At 35.9% G+C, this 27,779-nt stretch overlaps 1 protein-coding gene and 1 pseudogene across 2 annotated transcripts in view; one reads left to right on the top strand and one right to left on the bottom strand.

The window, feature by feature from the left end:
• Positions 1-27,441, bottom strand: part of SMC2 (structural maintenance of chromosomes 2) — a 624,541-nt gene extending 597,100 nt beyond the window's left edge. For both annotated transcript variants that reach the window (XM_067041100.1, XM_067041102.1), the window contains exons 1-2: positions 27,133-27,441; positions 8,299-8,400 (exon numbers count right to left, since the gene is read on the bottom strand). The gene's annotated coding sequence lies outside the window, so the exon portion shown is untranslated. The remainder of the gene's footprint in view (positions 1-8,298; positions 8,401-27,132) is intronic.
• LOC131760779 (kinesin-like protein KIF17) lies at positions 8,477-27,189 on the top strand (annotated as a pseudogene).
• Positions 27,442-27,779: the final 338 nt, after the last annotated feature.

Raw genomic sequence — 27,779 nt, 5'->3', positions numbered from 1 at the left:
AATTAAAATGTGGTATGTACATATAATGGGATATTATTTAGCCATAAAAATGAATTCTGATTTGTGTTAGTGAGGCAGGAAAGACAGGGCTGGGTCCAAGGACAGTCTCCTCATGTATAGGCATTAGGCAGAAGGCAAAGCCACCTCCTTGTTTTGCACTTAATGAGGCCATGATGCATGTAGGAATGGCATCTAAAACAGAAACTTGGTAACAGCTGAGCAAGAAATTGACCATGAAAACTGTGGAGTGCACAGCACATAAAAATGCACAGGTTGCTGATGACCCTTTAGACCTTCCACATGTGGCCCTGGACTAGTAAGGGAAAATTTAAGGGAAAACAGCTCTTAGACCTCATGTACAGTGGCTTCAGAAGACAAATGCACAGGACCAGAAGTTGATGCAACCTGGTGCAATCCAGGCCATACCTCAACTCAACCCCCAATGAATATTCCGCCCCTAATCAAAAAGACCCGCACCCATTCAAAGGGCTAAAAAATAAGATAAAAGTGGGGATCAACAACCCTGCAGGGGGCGCTCCTCCCTCCCTCCCACATTCTTCTCCTATGGGGTGTGTAACTTTCGTTTCTGCCCTAAATAAACTGCTTCTTTGTTCTCTATGCTCCTCAGGCTCAGTGTGCCCTGTGTGCCTTTGTGTTTATTTTTCCTTGGTGCCTTTTGGATAAGTTGAACAAGAGCCTGGACTTTTGATAAAGCTCTTCCAGTATTACTACAATATGAACAAACCTTGAAAGCATTATGCTAACTAAAATAAACCAGACACAGAAGGACAAATATTATATGGTTCCACTTACACGAGTTGCCAAGAATAGCGAATTCATAGAGGTATGTAGCAGAGTAGATATTATCAGGGACTGGTGAGTAGGGGGGATGGGAATTACTATTTAATGGTTACAGAACTTCTGTCTGATGATGGAAATGGATAGTGGTGATGATTGCAAAACACTGAGAATGTAGTAATGGTAATAAACTGTACACTTAGAAATACTTAAAATGGTAATTTTTGTGTTATGTATATGTTACCACAAAATAATTGCCCCCTCCAAAGCCACCTTATGAATTCCATTCTACAAAACAGATCTAAAAACACCACTTCTCCCTGTTTCATCATTTGCCACCTTACTCCAAGCCACTATCATCTTTAATACAAAATTTTGCAATTGTCCCAAATTGATTTTTCTATTTCTATCCTTGTCCACTTCATTCTATTCTCCACACAATATCTAGCACCAGCCTTTTAAAATGTAAGACAGATCATGTTACTCTTCTGCTTGAAAGCTTCCAGTGACTGTCTATTTTATATGGTTCTTTACATAGTTTTTAAGAACTTACATGATCTGATTTCCCCGTTAACTTTTTGATCTCACCAAGGTCAAATCAAAGTAAGAATGATGGAGATGCTCTGCCCAGGGGAGAGGTTAAGTTTAACCACTGACATTGCATATAATCTCCAGATACATGGTGACAATTGAAAGCAAAATTACTTTTAGTCAGTTTTATTACAAGTTATAAATTTTCTGCAGAAAATACACCCCTTCTGCCTTCATCCAGGATTGGGCAGCTGCCACAGACTCCTTGCTATCCCATTGACTTCTAGCACTTTTACTTTCTTCACTCCACTCTCTCCAATTTGATCTCCTAACCTGTTGAATCAATTGACTAAGCAAGTGTATGACTCAGGGCCTTTGCATTTGCTGTTCTCTCAGGTTGGAACACCAGTTATCTGAGAGGCCAGCTCCATTATCTACATCAGACATTATCTCATACATCACTTTCTCTATGTGGTCTTCCCTGACTACTCTTCTGCAAAGTACACTGTCACTATCACACCCTAAATTCTTTCCATCTTCATTTCTTAGCAGTGTTTACCATATAACATATATTTTCCATTTATTTACTGTGCTTATTGCTTGTCTCTTCCACAGGAATAAATGCTTCCTGAGTGCAAGGATTTTTCACCTGATTGTTCAATATTGTAAATCCAGCAAAGAGAGTACAACCTGGCTCACACCGAACATTTAATAAATTCTTGTTCAATGAATGAGTGAAGGAAGGAAGGAAGGAAACAAGTCATTGGTGTTTAACTATATACCCATTAGATCCAAATACCACTATCTGCCTATCCAGAACACATATGAAAATGTTTATCACTAGTAATTGAAACAAAGTAAAACATGATAAGCATCCATTTTATCAATTATCAAATTGAGAAACATATATAATTGCAAATGGGTTAGCAAAGGAAAGTGAAACAGATTTCTTTATACTGCTTGAAACAATGCTAAATGGTATATATTTTGAGGGCAAACTGGATAAACATAAAAACAGTTTTAAGATGGCCAAAATTCTCACTCAATACTTAATAATACTTCTTTTAAAATTTAAAGGATCGGCTTCCCTGGTGGCACAGTGGTTGAGAGTCTGCCTGACGATGCAGGGCACATGGGTTCATGCCCCAGTCCGGGAGGATCCCACATGCCGCGGAGCGGCTGGGCCTGTGAGCCATGGCCGCTGAGCCTGCGCGTCTGGAGCCTGTGCTCCGCAACAGGAGAGGCCACAGCAGTGAGAGGCCCGCGTACCGCAAAAAAAAAAAAAAAAAAAAAAAATTAAAGGAAATATCCATGAATGCTATATTAATTTTTAATATGTTCATATATATATATATTTGGGTGTGTATGTTTGTACCTGTGGGCCATGAAGATATTTCCTTCCCAAAAGACCCTTCAGAGGTACTCTATTCATCTTTTAGTATATTTCTGTGAATGGAGGCCACCATTAGTTCCTATGAAAAATAGATGCTGTATTCAAGAGTAATTTGATTACCTACAAAGGACTCTATGGCTGACTAAATTAGACATCTGAGGAACGAACTATTTGGTTTAGTTGCAAAATAGGAGTGTATGAATGATGACATCAAAGGGAAGTTGGACATTTGGAATATTGTAGTATAAATTTGCCTACTGCAATATTCTAGCCACCTACCAAGACCTGATTTACAAAAGTGTCTGAATCTCTCACTGTTTGAGAGGTTCATATCATGTTGGCATATTTCCCCACATTATTAGGGTATGCACATCTTTTAGTCACTTGGTAGTGTTTTCTAAAAGCACTGCTTTTGCTTATCTGGGAAGCAGGAAGTAAACCTATAAAATTATTTATAGATTCAAATAATATATGTGAATGAGCTTTGGGACTACTAGAAAGCTTATGTGAAAATGAAAATCATCGTTCTAGAAGAAAGAGTAAAAATATTCCAAGTGTCATCTAGATAAGTATTAAGTAACATAGGCAGAAAATATGTATTAATTCCAGTGAAAGATTTCCTTCCAATTAAATACTCTCCGCTTAAAAGGTATCTGACAACAGTAGAGGTCCCTGATCTATGAAATCATCCACACACACTAAATCTGAGCCTAACTAAGTAAAACACCATGCAGGAGAAGAAGAATATTCTATAAATTAGTAAAAAAGCATTCTGATTCATACTGTATCTATAATCATCACTATAGAGTAGCATTAATTCATAATTATAAATAGTGCCCACATACGATCATAAAGCTCAAGGAATGTGATCAGCCTCCTTCAACCTTCAGCTAATTTTTAGATAGCCTTTTTGTGGCTTCAAGAAAATTGACAATACTGACATGCCATTAAGTTAGACCTAATTTTGCAAAATTTCCCTTAGAAGCAAATGGTGAACTCAAGTTGAATGAGTGAATTGATGAATGAATGAATTCATTAATAATCCAATAACACTTATCTCACCTATTTTGGTTGTTAGAACAGAAATATCATAGATTGGGTGGTTTATAAACAAAAAAATTTATTTCTCACAGTTTTGCAGGGTGTTAGTCCAATATCAAGGCAACCACATGGCTGCGCGAGGGACCACTTCTGGGTTGCACACTTCTCATTGTATCCTCAAGTGACAGAAGGGCAAGCTAACTCTCTGGGGTCTCTTTTATAAGGGCACTAATCTCAATCACCAGAACTTTGCTCTCATGACCTAATCATCCCCAAAGGTCCCACCTACTAATACTATCATCTTTGGGGATTAGGATTTCAACATATGAATTTTGAGGAAAAATATTCAGACCCTAGCAACATTTTTTTTAAACAAAGAACTTTTCTTTTGTCCTGTAACATATAATGTCACCAGCCTATTAAAGACTCATCCTCTTTTTCTTTTGAAGAAATGGAGGCTTGGAAATGCATCTCAAAAATATCTCCCCGATATTTAAAGTATTTTATTGTCATTATCCTTTTATATTATTATGATTATTATATTTCGTCATCTATCCCTACATTACTGACTTCACCATTAACATAATACATAATCTTTTAAATTGTTAAAAATTATTTCTAGTCTAAAACATCATCTTGCTAGGAAATTATGGCATTGTCTCTCAAATTCTTACCAAACTATTTGAAAATAAGAAACAAATTAATAACTCCAAAAGGGAAGTCTGAAAACCGACATAATGCCTGAATATGAGTGGTATTTTCAGTAACTACAGGACAATGGTATTGAAGTCAGAATTCTCAGTGATGAACACAGGCTTCACCACCATAAAAGTTTGCTAGATGGAAAGGAAAATGGGTGCCTCTTTATCTTTCTGCCTCTGCCTGTATATAGTTCAGGCACTCAGAGTCTGTACCAAAGAGATAACTGGGCAGTCAACCATCGATTTCTCAACCACTGATTCCCCTAGTGCTAGAGCTTTATCCCTATATCCTAACAAATACCTCTATTTCTACATTAATTTACTGCCTGAAGTTCTTAGGAAACAACTGCACAGAAAGTGAATGAAAGAACCAAAGGGAGCAAAGTGGATCCTAAGTTGCTCATGCACAGTGATGTGTAGTTCTAACAAGTATATCATTTAGGTAGGGTTGAAATTAGGAACACATCTGTTGTTGAATGCAGCTTAAAAGTTTTCAAGTGTTAGTCACACTTTCTACAAAAACTATTTATTAGTTTTAATAATTACTTTTAAGTCATACATACTTTCCAGTAAGACATGTTCCAAGGTGCTGGTTCCCAAGAGAAAAACTTTATAACTCCACTACATTCCCTTCTCTTGGCACAATGAGTAAAGTTGTCGTTAATCACCTATCTACTTCTTCCTAGTACTTGACATGTTCAAAAATTAATTGTTTCTACTTTGAAAATGATATGTCCCACAACCAGTGTGGTGTTTGGCATTTTTATAGTAGTGGCAAAAAAGTATGAGCATTTAAAGCCAGTAGCAAATTTTTTTAATGGGGTAAAAGTAAGGAAGGTGGATCATGAGACATGGGGTGGGTATGTGTGCTGGAGCCAAGAAAAAACAGTCACAATTCTCAGCAAGACAAAATGAGAGATTTGGTTTCCTCATGAGAAAGATAAAGAAGAACTGAAAAGAAGGGAAAAGAGAAGCATGAAAATATCCAGAGAATTCTAGGCTACAGAAGTTTAAGTAGGTATTAAAAGTCCTCAGTGGCCAAAGGCTCTTCACAAAACAGGGTTGCTAATATTCAATTTGAAGGTGTTTATATTGCTCTGATATCACATTCCCCTTCCCATCTTTTCCCAAATCTTCAATAACATCTAACAAACAACAGCATTTCTTGGGTTAAAGTGGTGTGTGTGTTTATGTGCGTGTTGGGGTGGGGACAGGTGGTGTTATGTTTTGTTTTTCCTCAAGAGCAAGGGCTTGGCTCATTTTCAAGTCTACATTGACATTACGTAGGTCAGATGTTGCACATATAGAATGGCAAGAAAGCATATCAACCAAGGAAGTAAGTGAACCATGAGAATATGAATCATTTTTACTGTCTTCCAAGACACTTCAAAATACTTGGGGACAATTCTGGAATTCCAGAGCATGAAAATTTCCATTTAAGCCAATCATATCTAGACCTCAAGTGGGAAGAAGAATCTAAGACCCATGTAGCATGTGAGTTACAATGAATAAATTGATAAACATTTATAGCATTGAGGAGACCACTGAAATCAATAGACCATTCCCTCATTTACATATAGGAAGGAAAAGCAAAAAGAGGTGAAGTGATCTGATTAACTACATCAGCAAGAAGGTGGCAACATCAAAAGTATAACCCAGGATCTCTGCTTCATAGCATTCAACAATACCAGAGCTCTTTGTAATATTCTAAGATTCTATGACTCAAATCTCTCTGGTTTAATAAGGCTATACACTCTGAATTTAGATAAGGAACATTCTTTAGATAAGGGACATTCCTTCAGATTTCCTACCTGAATGCATTTGAATGTATAAATGGATTTGAATGTAAGGTCACATTTCAAAAATCATGCTCAGAGTACAGTGTTTTTTCTATCCATTTATCCTGGTTTATATGATACATACTTAACTAGCATATTACCTTGTATAGAAATGTTCTTCCCTGGGTCTCGTAATATTAGAACATATTTTTGAGCTATATTGTTAAATAAAACATATAAAACCAAAAGAGCTTTTCTAATCTATTGCTTCCTAAGTTTTAACTTAATGCCTTCCTTAGGCAGGAAAGTTATAAGTAGCTGAAAAAAGGGAACTACAGTATAAGTGCTATTATTGGAAATGCAGAAATACATATAGAACTGTGTTTGATTCTTTCAGAATTACTCATTTTATATTGTCTGCTTCCATTCTTTTTCCAAGCATTAGAATCAGGGATGCTAAGAATAGCAGTTACAGCATTCTCCATGAGTAAAAATGGACTGGGTTTCTATAAATAATGTATTTTAAATTAACTAGCTGCAACATCCCTGACATGCAAAATCCTTCCTGGATCTGAGTTTCACAGATATAAAATGTATATACAAAATATACTCACCACCATGCATTACTTCTACAGACCTTTATTCTTTCGCAATTGATTGTTACCCAGCTTATACTAAGAAATTGTTCAGCTGTGGAATTTGAAGTGTGTTCATATTTATGTTTTCAAACTTCATAAATATTACAGAATATTAATAATTGTTCCCTGGAGAAAAAAATACGGTGCCTATTTCTGAAATTATTATACGATTCATTTGAACATTTTTGAAGCACTGGAAAAATGAAATAATTAAGATAAGAGTAGTGATATAACTGTGTTTACACCTCAAATTTAAAATAATAAATTCAGGAATTTATAGATGATAAATATTTTGGATATACTCACTAGAAACTAAATTCTCAGAGACAAGAGCCCAGATGACTTCATTATCTCTTAACTGCTTCCTTCCTAAGGCATCCAACCATTTTCTTTATACTTCCTATCTGTATTAACATTATTAAATTATTTGTAATTCTGACTGAGTTCCATATTTTTCTGTAAAAAGTGTTTTAAACGTGACTTGATAAATAATATCCAATCTGATCATTATTATGATACGTGCAGGTATGATATCAGGATTCATAATAAGAAATATATAGCTGGTCTTTGTTCCTTCTCTGGTAGAGAGTTCCTAAATTGAAATTTGAAATTTCCTAAGTGATGAGAACAATAAAGTTGTCTTTTGTTATGTTAATGAGACGACTCTTGAACAGCACTTAAGGTTGAAGGTTGGTTGCCAGGAGAACCAATCTAATGGTTAGAGGGTTAGACTTTACAGTCCCACACCCTGACCTTTCATGGAGGGGAAAAGAGTTGGAGGTTGAATCTGTTGCCAATGGATAATGATTTAATCAATGATTCCTATGTAATGAAGCATCTACAGACACCCAAAAGAACTGGGTTCAGAGAACTTCTGGGTTGGTAAACATGTGGAGATTTGGGAAGAGTGGCAGGACTAGAACATGGAAGCTCCGTGCTCTTTTCCATATACCATTGCCCCATGCATCTCTTCTATCTGGCTGTTCCTGAGTTATTCATATATACTTTTATAATAAACTGGTGATCTAGAAAGTAAAATGTTTCTCTGAGTTCTGTGAGCCACTCTAGCAAAATTAATCTAACCCAAGGTCTTGGAACCTCCAATCTGTAGCTGGTCAGTCAGAAGCACTAATAATACCTGGACTTGTGACTGGCCATGGAAGGGGGTCTCGGAGAGGAAGAAGTCTTGTAGGACTGAGCCCTCAACCTGTGGAATTTGATGTTATATCTGGGTAGATAGTTTCAGAATTGAGTTTAATAGTATGGCACTCTGCTGGTATCTGAGAATTGCTTATTGGTGTGGGGCCCCTCCCTGCCCCCTAATACACACACTGGAATTTCAGGAACCCAAAAGAGCAAGACACTATTTCATAAATGAGTAAATAGTTTTCTGAATATATCAGTAAAATTTTCATTACCTTAGAATCTTCTGTTCTTGCTGCTCCATAGAAAGAAAGAGAGAAATTTCTGTGATTCTGAATCATCAAATCCCAACCAGTTTGTCCGGACTCCCCAGGTTCCTGAAAGAAACATGTGGAAGAAAGACTCAGGGCAAAGGGTCTTTTTACTTCTATAAGGCTTTGAGAACTCGTAACCATGGTATATTGGGCTAAATTACATATAAGCACAATAACCGATTTTAAGATTCATCTTGACAAAAACAGGCTATTCACTTTGTCCTTCTCCCTTGAGGCCATAGTAGAGTTTAAGGGTAAGTATTCCGAAGGCAGATGGTCTGTGTTCAAATCCTACCGCAGATACTTCCTGGCTCTATGGCCTTGAGCCTGCTACAAACTTCTCTAGATTTCTGTTTGATGTATATAACTTAAGGATTTGATGTCAAGGTTTAAGGAGATAAGGCTTAGGAAGTGCTTACCACAGAGCAAGACACAGAATTAGGATTCAATAATAATACTTGTTATTATCATTTTCATTTTTATGAGTTCATGAGCTCTTAGTATTTCAATAGTAGAATAAAAGTAGAAATAGACAAACCTAAAAAAAAAGGTGCAAGACTTCTTAAGACTCGAGGACAGATGAAATAAAATACCGTTCTCCAGCCATTTTTAGGACAGGTCTACATACAAGCAAGAAATAGCCCCAAACAGTCCCACCACTCTATATGGTGGAGAGCTGTTTGACCTCACATGGTACAAACAAGCTAGTTTGCTCAAATATGGTTCATGGTCCTGTCTCCAAATCACTTGTGATGTTTGTTAAAAATATTAAGTAGCAACTATAATATTATTAAGCCCACAAATGCAAAAGTTTGGATTAGATAAGGAATATTTCAGAGTTTTATTCTGACTAAATAAATGGAATATATAAATTTGGAACTTACTTATGCCATAACTTTCAACTTCAGACTTGCGAAAAACTGGCAATACACACACACACACACTTACTCTCACACACATACACTTAAATAAATTTAATCATTGTAATTCCAGTTAATCTGTTACATCTGTTACATTATGGATGTATGTCTTAGTTATTTAAGGTATGAATCTAACTTACTCCCTGTCTCTGCCCCACTTTTGTTCAGACTGATTCTACATTCCAATACTAAAGTACCACTGGGAAAGGACTGTAGAGTGCTAGTTTGTACTCTTCCGCTAGGCTTTTGTCAGATGAAATGCATGTCATCATTTTGGGCCATGATACACCCATATTTCATAACCTTTAGTGACTCCCAATTTTCTACACAATTACATCTAAGCTCCTTAGTAAGACACATAAGACCCAACACTGACCTGCTTTCTTCTACCTTTTCATTTTCTTTATCTCCCTGCTTCAATTTCTATCCAGAAACATTGAACTGTTCCAAGCTAAAAACACAATCTTTTATTGAATTTGTCTTTGCTGATTTTTCTCTTTCTACTTGGAATATTTTTGTCTTGCTTCTTCAGTTGGCCCATTCTTTTTCATTTTTAAGATTCAGCTCAGAAGTCACACTTCTTGAGAAAATTTCCCTCACTGCCCATCTGAATACACACACACACAAAGGCATACCCTTATTGAGATGGGTATTCCTCTTCTGGGTGTCCATAATACTCTGCCACTGACTCATCACAACACATTTTAATTATCTGTTTACGCTCTCCTGCTTGCTTCACAGGAATATGATTAGTGCATTTGTACAGTGTCCGATTCTCAGAAGGGTTCTACACTTGGGTTTCAATGATATACAGTCACTGTCTTGAAATTTTTAATAATTTCATCTTGGATTTGTGTTTCATAAATGAAGTCTCATAGGACAATGGAGAGAGAGAGAGAGAGAGAGAGAGAGAGAGAGAGAGTGTGTGTGGTGGAGAGGGGGCTTGGAGCCTTGGTTAACAGGTATCTGACCTCCTATTGCCTTCTACCTCCCTGAATGGGTTCTCTGTCTCCCATTCCTCTGCCACCTGGTGCCCTGGGCCCCACTCCATCTCCCCCTCCCGTCCAGTGACCACTGCAACTCTGTGCTACAGCTGGGGCTGGAGAGTCTGGGTGTATGGCTCTAGGGTATATGGCTCTAGGGTGTCTCAGTGGGAGAGTATAGTGGCTGTCTCCACCCTGGGCTGGCACATGACTGTGCATTCAGAGAGTGATTTGCCCATCCCTGGTCCTGAAATCAAACAGTGCCTGAATAGACTGCAAGCTCCTGCGTGTAGGATATCCATTGTGGGTTAGATCAGTGATCCAGGGCAAACAAGGCCATATGAAATAGCAAATAAAAGAAAAGGATCACAGGTCAAGAAAGAAACTTTTATTACATTTAATGGCACTTCTTTCCTGTTTTTTAAACAAGGGTTCCAGCATTTTCTTTTCTTTGCTTTGAGCCTTGAATGTTATATATCCATGTCTGCCTGCCTGAGACTATGAGCTCCTTAAGTTTGGGACTGTCCTATGTGCCCCTGTAACTGCTGGACCTGGCCTTGTACCTATTACATAATGCGAACACAACATATATTTGGTAAATGAAAAAAAAAGAATAATTATTACAAAATTCAATTTACCATCTCCCATAGGAAGGTGTGGTTGAGTAGTAAGCTCTGTGATGAAGGGATATTTGCAGAAAACTTTTGACTTGTTCATCACAACACATAATAAATAGCACATAAAAGTTGTAAAAACTGAAATAACATTTTCCACACACTAATGAAATTGACTTCATGCCCTGCCTCTCTTCAAAGTATAAGACTGAAATCTTTTTGCAAAATAATTTTGTTGTCTGCCATATTTTAAGGGAAAAAAAAGCTCTAAATGTCTTCTCTTTGATATAGTAGTATGATTAAAGTAGTGATTTTCACTTGTTTTTATCAGTAAGGGGTTTTGAAATTACACCCAGCAACAACACGCCAAATACTTGGGGGGAAAATATATTCAGAAACGAAATTCATATCTATATCTACAAATGGACAACAGTGATTAAATAAATCAAGAGATGAACTACTCAATGTACTACAGTACCTAAGCCATTTGGCAATTTACTATGGCTTTGATACCTATTTTATCACTATGTATGTTGATTTCAGTCCTGTAGAAAGGGGAAGAAAAAGCTTGAGGGTAGAGTGCTTTTTTAAATAAACATATGTGCTATATGGCTAGCTAAAATTAGGTGACTGTCAATTTGCATTCATTCAGTTTCCTACTACCAGTTGCTGGTGATACAGTATAGAAAGGTATTACAGTCGGGTCTTATATGGAAAAACTCACAAGTATTACAAATGCAGATATCTGGATAAAATGCTTTGGACATAAAGGGAATTCAGCAAGAAACACTAATCTTTATTCTACTGAACCATTTTCTTAAAAACATTTTTATATACCAGGAAGTGAATGAGGCACTTGAGATAGGGTAGTGAGCAACTTGAGATAGGGTAGTAAGCAAAGCAAATATAGCTTGCCCTCATAGAACTTATGGCTCACTGGAGATGAAAAGCATTAAGCAATTAATTAGAAATATTTTTTGTAAACAGCTGTATGTGCAATATGAGGTCTATCCTAATATGGAAAGCAGTACCAAGGAAGGCTTTCCTAGGGAAATTATGTTTAACCTGAGGCCTGAAGGATAAGGAGGAATAAGGTAGGTTAAAATAGAAGATGAAGCAGCATTTCCAACTTCGCTATTTTTGCTAACAAATAACAAATCTATTCTACAATTATTTACATATTTTGAAAGAGGAATGAGATAATATTTAAAAAGCTGAATCACTAATTTGGAATGTGTGATGGTGTAAAGAAATTATCCAATTGCATTTGTACTGATCTAGAAAGATTTAATTTGCTTAGCAAATTAATGGAGGAAAATTACTTGTAATGGCATTTTACACTATTCAAGAGCGGTTTAGTAAATGAAGCACTTAGATACTAATAAAAAAAAGAGTAACATTTCAGTATTTAAAACTGGCCTTCTTAAAATTTACTCTAAATTAGTCAGATACTACATTACATTTAGAAAAGTGATTTGCACTCTCTGCAAGTAGCTCAGCCCAGAATCCTTCCAAACTACATACTAGCTGTCACATGTTGGACAGATAATTTAATTTCTCTGAACCTCTGCCCCTTCATCTATACTACAGGGAAAAATTACTGCCCCAGGCCATATGAGAGAATTAAATAATTAAATAGAAACTGAATGTTAAACGTCCTATTCTAAACTACATCATAGGTAATAAACACATTTTACTTTCTTTCTTTATCCAATCATTTATTTTTTAATTCTTCTGCCAAACATATATGAAGTATCTACTGTTTGAATAGTATATAGTGTAAAGATTTTACAGCCAAACATAGTTTTTGTTTTTTCTGGGCGGGGCTAGGCGGGCCTCTCACTGTTGTGGCCTCTCCCATTACGGAGCACAGGCTCCGGACGCCCAGGCTCAGCGGCCATGGCTCACGGGCCCAGCCGCTCCGCGGCATGTGGGATCTTCCATTCCCGGACCCGGGCACGAACCCGTGGGCCCTGCGTCGGCAGGCGGACTCTCAACCACTGCGCCACCAGGGAAGCCCCCAAACATAGTTTTAAGTAGCACCTGTACCTCTTTGTAGTTGTGTTATTGTGCATAGTTACCTAAATCCTCTGACCATTAATTTCTAAACATATGAAACAGAAATAATAACCATCTTTCAGAAATATTGTAAGACAAATGCCATTATATATCTAAATGTCTAGTAAGTGAAAGATGACATTCAACAAATTTTTGTTTTCTCTACTCTCCATTATTATCTGTTAGACACTATGATAGGTACAATGGAGAAAAAAGATGAATCAGTTACAATCTTCTCACGGAGTTGATGTTCTCATATGGGGAAATAACAACACAAATAATTTGAATATATCGTAATATATGCATTCTATACTAAGGAAAACAAGGTATTATAAACCTTCAAAAAATGAAATAACTAAAATGAAGGAATAAGTAAAACTAGTACTGTCTTCCAGAAAAAAGTATATATATACATTTTTTTATATTTCTGTTTACCTTTCTTTTATCATCATTTATCTATATTATCTTTTGGACAAAATGCAGTTATGTTTCATGAAACTATGCTTGATTCAAAAAGGGCTATTAATTTAATATAATAAATGTTGTTTTGCTGAAAATAAATTGGTGAATTTAGAATTTAATCATAGAAACACATATTTACATACTTTACATTTTACTTGCCAACTTATTTTTGGTGTCACTGTCAAGTAAAAGGGAACTTCATTTCAATTTTACCAAAAGGCATTAATTTTTTCCATTATTAATTTCAACTTCTAGCTATGATGTAATAAAATATGGAAGGTCAATGCAATTAATGATAAGAACTGAAAATGTTGGAGAAATTACAAAATCATAATTATAAGGCCTAAGCGAACTGTGAGAGTACCGAGGAGTAAAGAGACTAAAATTTTACATAGGAAAGCAACCTTTAAAAATAAACTCATGATTTCCAACCCCTTTTTTCATGGGAGGAATTTAGAGTATTGTTGCAAGCTGTGGATTTGGCTTATCTCTCCTGGAGAACAGACAAACCAGCAAAGTTCTTGGCGGTCAGAAAATAATGAAGTAATGATAAGTTCAACGCTTGAAGGGCCTAGGCAACATGGATAGTTCAAATACTGAATATCTGAATAATAATTTCATTGAATTTACCAACTCTTTATTATCATGTTGGTGTATGTCAGGACAGAAGATCTGAAAGGAGAAGGGGTGAGAGATACAGCTTTCAATGAAGCTTGGTTTACTTCTAGGATTCAGGCTCCCCTAGCAAGTCTGGCTGCCTATGTGATAGGCCTTTAAAGGCCTCTTTGTATGATGGCTAGGAAAAAGTGAGAAATAAATTATTTTAACAAAAAGGCAGTTGAAAAACATTTTGGATGAGCTAATAAAAAGTTTTTAGTTGTCAGAGAAGGGGGTATAGTGTAATAATTCTATAACTGCAATATATATTATGCAACAAAAGACGTAATTAGGAATTTATTTTAAGGTAAAACTCAACCAAGTGATCATTTCTAACAAAGGTAGCTGAATAAAATTTTTATCTGTATCACATTATCTTAGAGAGAACACAGCTGGCTAAGAGAATAGTGATCCTAGCAAGAGAGCAGAGTAGGCATGTAGAGAGTGAAAACACCATTATTAAAGGAGATAGGTAACACTGTGCAGTGCACACTGGAATAAAAAAAATGCTCACAATCAACTGCTAATTAAATTATGTTTGAAATTAAAACTTCACATTTTATTTAGCATCATACTGTTTCTAATGTTTCAATTTTGTATGAATATTTTAATATTAAAATATTAATATATTTAATATTGAATATTGGAAACTACTTTAAAAACATTTTTCTAATTAAGTATATATCAAACTCATTCTATTGACTGGATGCAGACACTGTAGAAAAAAATTTAAGACCAATGTCATTTTTTCTTTCCAATCACAGCTATGTATATATTGTTTTATATCTTTATACAGTAAAATGTTAAGCCTGAAATTAAATAATGTGTTAGGAAAATATATGACATTCCATCTTTAACTTTCCTTCTAGTAGCCACCATCCCACTCCAACCTGAAATCACTGAAATCAGGAAATCAGAAATGAGTACAGAGGTGCAGACAGAAGAGCTCTAAGTAAAGCCCTCTAGCACAGGCTGAATTGCTGGAGATAAAACTTCCATAAAAGAGAGTGCAGAAATTTTCTTGTTCCCTTCCTTCTTTCTTTCCTTCCTCCCTTCCTTCCTTCCTTATTATTTTTCTCTGTTCCCTAATTCCCCAGCCCCAAGCAATATCATGGTATGGGGGTGGCATCCCGGAAGGAGAACCCAGAGGAGTCAAACTCTGAGGAAAGGGAAACTTCTTTTCCTTGGATGGAGCTACAGTTCCAAGAAGGTTGAGTCAATTTTCCCCACCTCCTTGCTTGTCTTCTCTCTGTGTCTTTCTACAATTTAAGAGTCACAAGTTTCTGTTTAAAGGACCAAAAAGGGAGCCTCAGGGAACCAGAAGGTACCATAGAGATCACAGAGAAGGAAGAGATCAGGAAATCCAGACCATAAAGTTTATGAACTCGGTGTCACCTCCAAGGTATGCATGCAAAAATGTGATCCTAATGAGCGCACAAAAGACTTTGAAAAACTGAACTAAGAAATAGATCATCTTGAGGTTGTTGACTGACCATGAGGTGGAACACATCCAGAACAGACCTGAAGAGCTCTACAAAGGCTTTGAGAACTAAACTGATTTTGAAACCACAGTCTACAGAAGGTGGTTGGCACTTGTGTCCTGTATCTAACCAGGATGGATCGACTGCAGAAACAAAACTAACATGTTCCATAAGATTTAAATGATCCAGGATCTCATAGCCTAATACTCAAAATGTCCAGAATACAATCCAAAATTACTTGGCATATGAAACACCACCTGCACTTTTGCTCACATAGGTAAAGATAATCAACAGACACGAACAAAGATCTGACAAACAAAGCAGCTATTATAAACATGTCAAGTGAGCAACTAGGAAAACTCCTACCAAAAATGTTAGAATCTTTTAGCAAAATAGAAATTAAAAAAAATAAAAGATATAAAGTAGAACCAAATAGAGATTTAGAACTGAAAAATACAATAAGTAAAATGAAAAACTCACTGGATGGATTTAATAACAGAATAGACATGGCAGCATAGTCAATTAACTTAAATATAGAAATTATCCTATCTGAACAATAAAAAGAAAAAAATTATGAAAAAAATTAAAAGAAAAAAAGCCTCATTTACCTGTGAGACAATAACAAAAGGTCTAGCATTCTTGTTATTGGACTCTCAGAAGTAGAGGAAAAAAAATTGTCATTCTGAAAAATTATTTGAAGAGATAATGACCAAAAACTTCCTAAGGTTGGAAAAAGACACAAACCTTGAGATTCAAGAGGCTGAATGAACCTCAAACTGAATAAATCTATAGAGATGCAGGGCTAGATATATCATAATCAAAGTTTGAGAAAGCTAAAGACAAAGATAAAATATTGAAGCCAGAGAAAAAAATGATTCATATGCTATAGGAGAACAATGATTCAAATGACTGCATATTTCTCATCAGAAACTGTGAAGTCCAGAAGGATGTGGCACAACATTTTAAAGGATTAATAGAAAAACACCTGTAAACCCATAATTCTATATTCAGTAATAATATCCTTTAGGGATAAAAGTAAAATAATGACATTCTCAGATGAAGGAGAGCTAAAGCAATTCATACTAAACAGATTGTCTCAATAAATATTTTCTATAGGAAGTTCTTCAGATTAAAGGGCAATGACCAGGAAAGACAGAAGAACAACAGAAATGGTAAACAAACTGGTAAATATAATAGATTATTCTTCTATGTTTTAGTTCTTTAGAATTTTTCTGATGGTTCAAAGCAAAAATTAGAATTTCTTCTGGAGTTTTCAATATGTAGAGATGTAATATATAAAACAACTATAGCATGAATAGCCCCATATAGTGGTAATGTTTCTACATTAAAATTGAAGTGCTAAATAAACTGATGCTTAATAGATTGTGAAAGGTTAGGTATGTCTTTTGTAACCCCTATAGCAACTGCAAAAAAAAACTATAGATATAGTCAAAATCATAATAGATAAGATATAAGAAAAGGTCAAATAACACTTTCCTCCCAAAAAAAGGGAGAGGAATAGCGAAGGCAAACAGAAAACAAACAAAAATTATGTGGTAGATCTAAATCTATACATATCAATAATTACATTAAATGTAAATAGGCTAAACATACTAATTAAGAGACAGATATTATCAGAAAGGAAAAAATATGGAACACGTGTATGATATTTACAAGAAAATAACTTCAAATATAACAATGAAGCTAAACTAAAATAATTTCCCAGGAAGAAAAAACTAGTACAAAAGCCCCAAATCTGGATGTTTAATGATATGTTGTTAAATATGTTTATGATTGTGTAAGAAACCAGAGTTTATATATATATATATATATATATATAATATATATATATAGAGAGAGAGTTTATATATATATATATATATATTTTTTTTTTTTTAAAGACAAAAAATTCCAAGTTATGGTATTAGAGACCATTTTATTTTCCTGGTGCTTTTTTTTGTTTGTTTGTTTTACATTTTCTAAAATGAGCATTACTGAATTACTCCTGAAATAATTTTTAAGAAATGCTCTGAGAGATAAAATGGAGAAACATTTTTTTTGTGGTTAAAGCTTTTAAGTACCAATTAAGGAAGCTGCATGAGGGCGGGGGGTGGGGGGGTAGGGGGGGTGGTAACCGGAATGAGGAAAATTTGTCTTAGAAAATAGCAACACTACATGTTCTCAAGAATTCATGAGAAAGGAAAGTTGTATTGGCAACTGATAAGCTCAACTTAGAAAACAGTGAGGGAAACTTTGGACTTAGAAGTTAGTAATAATTAACTGGAAGCTGGAAGTTTAGGTATGAATTTCAAAAATGTTACTGCTAGAAATATAGATTGGGGAATATCAGCAGATAAATGCAATATAGCTATAAAGGGCATAGTTTAAAAATCTGTTTATGGAAAGCTAATTTGTTTAAATGGCTGAGTATGTATCATGGAGTTTTACATTCTGAAGCAGTGGCACGAGGAGATTTATTACTAGCATTAAGTGGGTAAGGTACATGTTACATCCTAAGGGCAATGGTGTTAATATTCATATTTATAAGAACAAGAACTTCCTTCTCTATATTTTACCACTTAAATACACCTCTGATTGTTACAGTAATTTAACCTTCACCTAATTTCACTAAATTAGTGTACACATCAGCTAGTAAAAGTTAATTGAAGAAAATGTAATTGGATACTTTGAGTACAGCCCTACTATGCAATTAAGCAATCCTTTGTGACTGATAGTTTTAATGAGACATCAGTTCAAAGTAAAAGCTTGGAAATATATATTACTGACTATTGTTACTGGGCTTCAGATGAAGCAAATCCTGATGGGCAAAATAGCTTCATTTTTTAGTCAAGAAATACTGCGTACCTGCAAGGAAAACAGCAACATTCATTGGTGGCCTCCATATTTTTTAAAATATTCATTCAATTACCATTGGTAGTTCAAAATAAATACCAGTACTTAGAAAGTTAATTGACTATGGAGTGGTCAAAAAATTGCTTATATCAGGAAATACCATTTTTACTTAATTGTGTAATTTTGGAGTAGGTGAAGGATGACAAGTGAAGGAATAAGACTAGATTAAAGGCCAGCCATGGCCTTTGATATAGCACAAATAAATACAATCAATGCAGGTGCAATATTTAAAGTCTTATATTTGAGCAATTTTAACCAGAGGGCTTGATGTCACACCCTAAACACAACAAAACAGCCATTCCAATTTATATCTATGAACTCTAAACTAGATGGCTTTCATAGTAGGACCTACAGACTATATTGATACTGTAGGGGAGCAAAATTTACCACCCCAACTTTTGTCTCTTTGGCATGAGAATTTAGGTTGATTATTTTTAAAAACAGAGGACTCAGGAAGTCTTTCTTTTAACCCCCCTGTTAGCTGTCTAAAGAATTTAAATAAAGGGCCTGTTCCTGGAATAGAGCTATCACCAAAGATATCTGCAAAGATAGGAACTAGCTGTGGTGAGGGAAACTCAGCAGGCCCTAGAGATCATAGTCTACTCTGTGTCACTGTCTCTGCACGGCCTAGCAAACATTTGCTTTTCCATCTCCGTGTGAATTGCCTTCCTCTCAAGTCCCAAAGCACTACCAAAACATCCTCTTTGGTCTTTAGCTGAATAGGATATTTAATGTGAGGGTTTCAGCCATTTTGGTGAGTTATTCAGTTTTCCTGGGTCTCTCCCAGGTTTACATGTTATTAAACTTTTGTTTGACTTTCTCTTGTTAATCTGTCTCAGGTCAATTAAGTTCTTAGGCCAGCCAGAAGAAACTAGAAGAGTAGAAGAAAATTTCTTCCTTCCTGACAACATGAAGGATGAAAAATAAGAACTGGTTCCAGGTTGGATCAAACACTTATTTTTGGTCATAAGTGAAAGATGGTTTCACTACTTCCCAGTGAGGGAGGAGTAAAATCATACTCTATATTATTTGCTGTTTGATATGTTAACACTTCGGTTAAATAAATGTGGCTTTCATTACTTACTACTGTTAGAATTAACAAAATGGAGTCATTTGCTCCCCACGACAGCAAACCAAGACCTAATTGCATATCCAGAAATGTGACCTTTAAAACAGTCAATCTGAAATTTCTTGATCAACACTAGTGAAGTAATCTGCAAGATAAAGACCCCTGACATTCCCTTCCACCAAAAGAACAGCCTGGCTGGAAACAACCTTTTCTTTTCTTTTGCCAATACTTTCTTGTCCCACCCTCCTTCTGCCTACAACACCTTCCATTTTGTACAGCTTCTCTGAGGACCTATTTACTAAATGAGATGCTGCCGATTCATGAATCTTTGAATAAAGCCAATTAGATCTTCAAATTTACTCGGCTGAATTTTGTTTCTTAATATTACAAATGGATTATGGTATGATTTATTATAAAGCCAATATTTATTTTTATTTTCTGACTTAAATATTTATGCATTTATTAAAACTGTCCACATTAAACATTTATGAATTCAAAGTAATGAAACATACTGATTAATATAAAGGCATTTTATTTATTTTAAAAATAAATTATAATTGATATAATGTTATATTAGTTTCAGATGTACAATATTTGATATTTTTATACATTATGAAATGACTACCACAATAAGTCTAGTTACCATCTGTCACCATACAAAGCTGTTACAATATTATTGACTATATTCCCTATGCTGTACTTCCTTGTGACTTTATTTTATAGTGGGAAGTTTGTACCTCTTAATCCCTGTCACCTATTTCTTCAGTCCCCCACCCCTCTCCACTCTGGCAACCACCAGTATGTTCTCTCTATAAGCCTATTATTTCTGTTTTGTTTCTTTTGTATTTTAGTGAAACATGTAAGTGAAATCATACAGTGTTTCTTCTCTGTCTAATTTCACTTAGTATAACACCCTCTAGATCCAATCATGCTGCTGCAAATAGCAAGATTTCCTTCTCATTTATGGCTGCTTAACATTCCATTATACATGTATTAATATTCTGTTATATGTATATATGTGTGCGTGTGTGTGTGTGTGTATATATATATATATATATATATATATATGTATGTCACATCTTCTGCATCCATTCATCTGTTGAAAGACACTTAGGTTGTTTCCATATCTTGGCTATTGTAAATAATGTTGCAATGAACATAGGGGTACATATATTTTTTTTAACAGTATTTTCATTTTCTTTGGATAAATACCCAGAAGTGGAATTGCGGGATTGTATGATACTTTTATTTTTAGTTTTTTTAGGAATTTCTATACTGTTTTCTATAGTGGCTGCACCAATTTACATTCCTACCAACAGTGCAAAAGGGTTCCCTTTTCTCCACATCCTAGCCAACATTTATTGTTTCTTGTCTTTTAGATAATAGACATTCTGACCAGAGTGAGTTGTTATGTCACTATGGCTTTGATTTGCATTTGCATTTGATTACTGATATTGAGTATCTTTCTATGTGTCTGTTGGCCAACCGTATCACTTTTTTTTTTTTCGTATCACTTCTTTAGAAAAACGTCTATTCAGGTCCTCTGACCATTTTTAATCAGACTTTTTTTTTTTTTTTTTTTTACGTTGAGTTGTATGAGTTCTTTATACATTTTGGATATTAACCCTTTATCAGATATATAATTTGCAAATATCTTCTCCAATTCATCTTGTTTGCGGTTTCCTTCACTGTGCAAAAGATTTTTTTAGCTTAATGTATTCCCATTTGTTTATTTTTGCTTTTTTTGCCCTTGCCTGAGGAGACAGATCCCCCCCCCCAAAAAAAACCCCCACACATTGCTTAGACTGATTTCCAAGAGATTACTACCTATGTTTTCTTATAGGAGTTTTATGGTTTCAGGTCTAAATAAACGCCTTTTAATTTAAAAATGAAACTGGCTTGTAACCACAAGTCTTTCTGTATTAAATTTGCTTCAAATTATTACTGAAGACAAAAAAAGAAAAAGCAGTAAACTTATACCAGAAAAAAAAGATGTAATAAAAAAGTCACACTTTTCATGTGTGAACAAAATTCTAAGTATAAATTTAAAGAAAATATCCTTTAAGAACCTAGCCTGCAAAGTTTTATCACCAAAAGCTAGGCTAAGACTTTTCTTCTGTAATTCTAAATTACTGAATAAAAGGGAAATTTCCAATGGATTATGAGGGAGAAATATTGCACATCTAGAATTTTATATTAGCCAATGGTCTTTTCTCTATAAGAGCAGAAGATTGATAGTTTTGGATATAAACCAGTTTATTCCTTTTAAATTGTTGTCATTCAGCAGAGTGAGTTATTAATTGAAAAAGAAAATCTAGTCTCTGAGAGTCATAATATAAAATATTTGGTAATCTCTTAAACCAGTATCAAATACTGCCAAGTATAAACAGTATATCATGATTAACATAAGTCGAAGAATTGATTTCAACTCTGTAATTTTGAACAAGTTACTTATCTTCACTTAATTTAATGATTTATGCAATCAGTATATCAGTACAGTCAGCCCTCTGTATCCACAGGTTGTACATTCACAGATTCAACATATCTTGGATTGAACTGAATCCATGGATGGTGAACCTAGGTGGATACAGAGGGCCAACTGCACTACTCCATTTTATATAAGGGACTTCAGCCCCCACCAACTTTGCTATCCACGGGGGTCCTGAAACCAATAACCTCTGATACTGAGGGATGATTGTACCAACTCTTCCAAGTCCTATTTCAGTGTGAAAGGGACTTTCAAAATGCTGTAAAAGATGATAATTATAAGTTTAAAATGTCACTTAATAAGCAGCAACTACTGTTCTAAGTAATTCATATAATTAACTTATTTCGTCCTGGGAACAGTACTGTAAGGTATGTAGTATTATTATTGACTATTTTGCAGGTAATGAAAACTCTGGTACAGAAATGTTAAGTTTTTTGCTCAAAGTCACAGGGCATTAAAGTGGCAGAGGCAATATTCAGGCCCAGGCATTCTGGACTGGATTCTGTGTTTTGAGCCATTATATAAAGAGATTTTTAACACTTACTCAGGAATTTGCAAATTATAAAGTAGAAAAAGACGAATTTTTTGCAGTTTTTTTAACATAGATTTTACACATTTATTTACTTCTTTAAAAATGTAGTTGACATAGTATAAGCTTCCCTATCTATTAAACTACTCTATTAGGTTAAATTAATAAAACAACTATATTTCATGTTTATGAAAAACTAAACTTTGTTTTTCTCTCAAAGTTTGACACCTTTCAGAATGTGACCCCAAAACATCTCTAATTTCCTTCGCTCTGTAATATAGAAGAGGTAGGCTTCCATTCCTTTCTATGTTTCCCCTATGTGGTAGATAGAATTCTAAATTGAACACTAAAACTCCCATCCTCTATGTACAAACTCTGATAATCTCTTCCCCTTGAGTTCAGGAAGAAACTGCAAATATTATGGGATTTTGCACCTGTGATTTGGTAAACTTATATAGCAAAGGTGTGTCAATATTGCAGATATAATTAAAATTCCTAATATACTGACTTTAGGTCGATCAAAAGGGGCATTTCCTGAGTGGGCCTGACCTAATCATGTGAGTACTTTAAAAGATAATCTAGAGGTTAGCAATGGAAAGAGTCAGGGAGAATTCAAATGAGAGATTCTCCTGCTGGAGTTGAATAAATAACCTGCCAGGTTTTGAGAAAACCATGTGACTAGAATCCAAGGGCAATCTCCAGGCTCTGAGAGTGAGCTCCAGCAAGCAACCTGTAAGAAAATGTTGACTTCAGACCTTGAACTGCAAGGAAATGAATTCTGCTAACAGCCAAGATCAGCTTGCAAACAGATCTTTCCCCAATAATGCCTTCAGATGAGAAGGCTGACTTTCTGACGTCAACCTTGTGAGACCCTGAATGAAGGATCCAGCTCAACTGTGCCCAGACTCCTGACCCACAGAAATTATATGGTAATAAAACTGTGTTCTTTTAAGATGCTAAATTTGTGGTAATTTGACATTCAGCAAATAAAAAGCCAATACATCCTATATTCAAGTTTGCTTTTTTGAAGCCCTTTTACAAATTCAACTGTTTTTTGGCATTATCTACTATCTGTATAAAAAATGGCCATTTTATACCTACTGTTAGGCTTCTCCTATTTTCTCCCACTGAAAAGCCTTTCCTGATGATTTCATATCACTTATCTTCCATAATCTTCTTGAAACTTATCAGTCTGACCTATACAATTATATTATGTAATGCTAGTCCTATTACATACTTTTCTCTATTGCAAAATCAAGAAATTTTCTATTTTATATGAACAGTATTGACAATTACTCTCAATCTGGGTAAGGTTGGTGTTCATCTAACATTTTAATAGCATACACGTTTTTACTATAAAGTGTTTTAGTGAACTTCACTGTATAAAACATATGTAATGCATTTTAAAAAGTAGCTATTAAAATTATGTATAATTCAGTTTATGAAAAATTATAGAAGGGTGTATGTATGCATATACATGAATAAAAGAGATCTCTGAATGGACACCAAACTGTTGCTGATGGTTATCAGTATAATGAGATTTTAGGTGATTTTTATTTTCTTCCAAACGACAGTATGTAAAGTTCAATTATTTACAGTAAATTATACATTATTTTATAATCAAAGCAGTTCCCCGTGAAAAAAATAGAAGGGAAATTGTGAGAAAATATATACTAAAATATTGACAGTGATTATCTTTGATGGGAAAATGAAAAGTGTTGCTTTGTATTTTTATTCTTGCAATTTAAAATTATAATTTGAGTATATACCCTATGAAAATAGTTTAAACAACATAGGGTGCATAGAGTAGAAATTAAAAATATTTATACTAACACTTGTATCTCTGTACTCAATCCCAATGTGATTCTTCTTTTAATTAAAACACATTTTTTTAAACAGTTTGATTGTCCTATACCTTCACATACATAGTTGTAGGGGAAAGAATGACAAGCTGTCTATATCCTGAGAGGCAGAGAAACAATTTACTACTATCTTTACATGTGTGATGTGTAATCAGTTTCTTCTTATTCCTCTAGGTCCCAAAAGGAGGGAAGAAGGGAAAGAAACTCTTGGCTAAAGTGTGCAATTTGATGCATTTTGACATGTATATACACTTGTAAAATCACTGCTGATATGAAGGTACAGAATATTTTCATCACCAAGCGTTTCTTTGTACCACTTTGCAATCTTTGCACACTGTTACTGTCACTATAGATTGGTTTTCTTTTTCTAAAATATATATAAATAGAATCAGCCATCATAGACACTTTTATTTCTGTCTTCTTTAACTCGGCATAATGATTTTAAGATTCATCATTTTTTTATTTTTTATAAGCGGCATGTTCATTTTTACTGCTTTCCCCACCAAGAGACGTTCCTGGCGGTTCTGGAAAACCTGTTCTGCCTACTCATGCAACATCAACAGAGACCAGAAGGAGTGCAAGCAGTACCAGATAAAGTGAGCAGCAGACCAAAATAAGATTGCAAAGGCTTTCAAAATTAAACTGCCATTGGAAACACAGCCTCTTCTCCTCAAATACATAAAGTTAAAAGACCCAAAAGAAAAGGATGATATAATGATTCTAAATGTATACACACCAAACAACAGAGACTCAAACTGCATGAAGCAAAAACTGAGAGAGCTGAAAGAAAAAAGAGAGAAATCTGAACTTAGAGTTGGGGACTTCAACCCACCTATCCCCCCTCAGAAATTGAAGGAACTCTTAGAAAATTAGCAGACACATATAGGATCTAAACAATGCCATCATCCAAAAGAATATATTTTACACATATATAATATTACACTTAACAACATAAGATTGCAAATTTTTTCAAGTGCCCTTGGGACATTCAACAAGATTGGCAGTATCCCAGTCCATAAAATAAATTTCAATGCATTTAAAAGAACTGAAATCATACAAAATGTGTTCTCTAACCATAATCAAATCAAATTAAAATCAATGAAAGTAAGACAACTGTCAGATGCTTTTGCATTTTGATTACACTGGTGGTTAAAAGAACCTACACGGGTAATAGAATTGCACATTTTTTATGCACATGGTTCAAATGTAAATACTTGAGTACAGTGTTAAATAAATGTGAGAACAGGCATTATTGTCTTGTTTTTAATCTTACAGGAAAAGCATTAAATATTTCAACATCAAGTATATATTAGCCTTATGTTTCTCCTAGATGACTTACAAATTGAGAGTTTCTTTCTCTTTCTTGTTTGCTGAGATTTTTTTTTAATGAATAAGGAGTGTTGAATTTTACCAAATTCTTTTTCTGCATCTATCAAAATGATGTTTTACCTCCTTTGTTAATATGATGAATTAAACTGATTAATTTAAGCACGTTCAAATATCCTTCTATTCCAGGAATTGAACCTATTTGTTCATAAGGTACTACCCTCTTAAATATTGTTGTATTCAATTTGACAATACTGTTCATGATTTTTGTGTTTATGTTTATGTTCACGGTGGATATATGTCTGCAATTTTTTTTTCTAATTTCATTGTCAGGATACATATGGTCTCAAAAGGTGTCTCAGAGAGGGAGAGTTCCATCCTCCTCTGCTTTATCTGAAAAACTTCAGCATTGAATGTTTGATGGAACTCTCAATGAATGCATCTAACCAAGAAGAGTTTTTTGTGAGATTTTTTTGATAATTAATTCCTTTTTTATTTGTGATATATACATAATGGGGAAAAGAGAGAGAGGGAGAGAGAAGGGGGAGAGGGAGAGAGAGAGAGGAAGAGAGAGAGGAGAGAGAGAGGGAGGTGTGTGTGGAGGTCAAAGATCTGCAATAGTCAGAAAGTAAACTAGAGAAGATCGACGGCTTGGTAACCGTCTGTTGGCGAGAACACAACTCTGCTCTTCCAGCAGCTCCTGGAGCTGGTGCAGCCACTGATTCTCTGGGACTGTCCTACAGCAACCTGGAGACGATTAGGCGCGAGTCTTGCTAGGGTGAGGAAACCAACTTCTGGAAGATTCCCGAGCCCATCATCGTAAAAACCAGTCTCCCAGTAGTTTCAAAAGGGCCCCCAAACAAACCAGCCCCCCAAATCACAGCAGCCGAGAGCAGCGAACCAGGCGTGCAGGAGGAAGACCGCTAAGGGAAGCTCAGAGAGACGGAAAATACTGCCAGTAACTACTTCCGGTCCAAGCCGGCAAGCCAGATTCAGGCCAACGACCCTCTGAAGAGCCTCACGCACCACAAAAGGCCGCCAGGCCTCCACGCCCGCCTCAGCAACAACTCTGCCGTCCTGCCCACTCAGGCCCCTGAAAGGCGCCAGCCTCTGCCCTTCAGCCTCCAGCCCTCGACATCGCCTTCACAGAGGCCAAGCGTAAGAAAAGCAAAGACAATTCTGGCTTCTGGCAGCGGCCTCGGTTGGCACAGCTGCCTTGGGGCTTCTGTGAGGCTGCAGGCGTCGGCCTCCCCGCCGCACCCCCCCATGACCCGGAAGCCCAAGGAGACCCAGGCTTTGGGAAGAAACATTCCTTCCCTCTTCCCCAGAGAGCCCACCTCTGGCTGGGCTGCGAGCCCCTCGGAGGCCGGCCCGTGCTCCTTGGAGAGGCCCGCCTCGCTCTCCACACCAGGGCAGTGTTCCCTTCTGCTCACCTGCCTGGGAGCCTGCCTGCCGTCAGTGCCCACCCGCGACGCTGTGAGCCTCGGTGAGGCTTGGTGGGCTCGGAGCCTCAGCTCTGCCTCAGGGCCTCCGACGGTGTGGGAGCAACTTCCACGTGGCTCAAGTGCAGCATCTCGGCGCCTGGGAATGGTATCGCCAGCTGACGGGCCCCACGTCCTGAGGTAAGCCCTGTGGAGGTACTAGAGGAGGCTTGGAGCAGAGGGCCGCTGCGGCCCGCTCGTGGCTGGTCTGCGCCTTGAGGAGAACGCTCCACAGTCAGCAGCTCAGTCAGCTGCCGTGTGGGGGTGGGGAGGACGCGCAGCGTCTTCTGTAGCCCTGCCTCAGATTTTCTGAGTCATAAAGACAGCTTTCCCCTTTGTTAATTTTGTACACTGCTTGCCTCATTTCTTTTTTATTGATATATATTTTTTGTCCTTATTTTTTTCTCATTTCTGCTTTTAGTTTCCTTTGCGTTTTTAATTTTTGTTACTTATTCAGTGCATAATTTGGGGTCATTAATTTTAGACCTTTAATTTTTTTTTTAATATGAGCACTTTAAAATTTTCCCTCTAATAATTTTCAATGGCCTCTCAAAGTTTTAATTTTTTTTGCCTGCACAGCAAGGCATCATAGTTCCCCC

Source organism: Kogia breviceps, chromosome 8 (genome assembly GCF_026419965.1).
Source record: "Kogia breviceps isolate mKogBre1 chromosome 8, mKogBre1 haplotype 1, whole genome shotgun sequence".
NCBI classification, from domain to species: domain Eukaryota; kingdom Metazoa; phylum Chordata; class Mammalia; order Artiodactyla; family Physeteridae; genus Kogia; species Kogia breviceps.
The sequence above is the reverse complement of the archived record's forward strand: the minus strand, read 5'-3'. Positions and strand labels throughout refer to the sequence as shown.